Source organism: Gavialis gangeticus, unplaced genomic scaffold (genome assembly GCF_001723915.1).
Source record: "Gavialis gangeticus isolate Ggan-Ray unplaced genomic scaffold, GavGan_comp1, whole genome shotgun sequence".
NCBI lineage: Eukaryota > Metazoa > Chordata > Crocodylia > Gavialidae > Gavialis > Gavialis gangeticus.
This window is the reverse complement of record NW_017729025.1, coordinates 10,928,196-10,929,666: the sequence shown is the minus strand read 5'-3', so window position 1 is coordinate 10,929,666 and position 1,471 is coordinate 10,928,196. Positions and strand designations below refer to the sequence as shown.

General features: G+C 47.6%; 1 protein-coding gene across 1 annotated transcript in view; it reads right to left on the bottom strand.

Annotated features, from left to right (window-relative positions):
• Positions 1 to 1,471, bottom strand: part of LOC109299283 (myosin-8-like) — a 13,324-nt gene that overhangs the window by 7,233 nt on the left and 4,620 nt on the right. The gene's annotated exons all lie outside the window — the stretch shown is intronic.

Genomic DNA, 1,471 nt, shown 5'->3' with positions numbered 1-1,471 from the left:
CCCTTAATCTATGAATCTATGGATCAGTATGGTCAACCTGAGAGCTGAGAGTCACACAGTAGGGAAAGATCCCCTAGGAAGAGAGCATGCACTACATCCAGAGCACAGGAGAAGGGCCTGACCTTTATGACAGCTCACAAAGTCTGAAGGAGTATGGTTTGGTGCTGTATTAGGGCCTTTGTAGACTAGGGTATATAGAACCAATTCAGGACTGCATTTGGACCTAGATGCATACTTGTTTACCTATTGATAGACACATTTTTGGTATGGCATTCAGCTAGATCAGGGGTGCTCAACCCACAGCCAATGGGCAATATCCAGCACCTGATACTATGGCTAAGTAGAGACAGTCATAAAGCTCAAGACTGAACCAATTCAGTCTTTGCAGGTGAGTCTATATTGCAGAGATTCAACTGAGAAACAACTGGACACACATTAACTTTTGATTCAGGAAATGCAGCTGTATGTCTGCAGTGGCTTGGGCCAGCGCTACATCACGGCTCTCTGGCATTTAGGCAGCATGGGCTATGTGTTTGCTTTCTCTTCCTGCTGCCCCCGTGGTCTCTGGGATTTGCAGTCCAGAATTACAGAAGCAGGACTCTGCAGGGTTGCTCATAACTTTCTTTTCCTGCTCCCAGGTGCTTCTGGGATTTGTAGTCCACAGTTGCACCCAGCAGTAACTTTCAGTAAGTTCAGCAGGGCAAGGCAGGGCAGCTCTGTATTCAGGGGAAGGAGCATTTAACCCCCTTCTCTGGCCCCAGATCCTAGCTGGATTTTGCCTATGGGGGGCAGCCCGTGCCTCCCCCCTCACCCCACCCTGCCCCAACCCTTTTCTGCTGGAGCAGACAGCATAGCCCAGCCTAGGGCTACAAAGCATGCTGGGGGACTCTGATTTAACTTAAACCAGAAAGGGGTCTGGGATAGAAGTTTCATAAACCTGTTTCAGCTAAATCAGTTAAGTCTGATACTACATTTTATATTATTTAAATTATAATAATATTAAATTATAATTAAACTGGTTTCAGCCATTTTGAAATTGGTTTGTGTGTACTGAACTCCTGTTCTGTTACAGCTGTAAACCAGTTGCTGAATCATCACTTAAACCAGTTTATGTGTAACTTCTGTCCCTAGCCAAAGTCATTTGGTCCACAGAGCTCCCCACGGCGCACAGGACCAGGTGGAGGTGGCAAGGGGCGCTTGGAGCCCTCTCCAGGCGTGGGACCAGGCAGGGGCAGTGCAGAGCCCAATCCTAGAATGCAGGGCTCAATCCAGCCTGCAGGCCAGCTCCATGCCCCTCATCTGGCCCATCAGGCCAAAAGGTTGAGCACCATTGAACTACATAAATACAGGCACAAACATATGGCTAGGGATATATAAGGAACTTCATTGATTTCCATGGGAGTTAAGTGCCTAAGATGAAAACCTCAACAATACGCTCGTAGTATGGGTAACAAGCAGGAGGAACTCACCC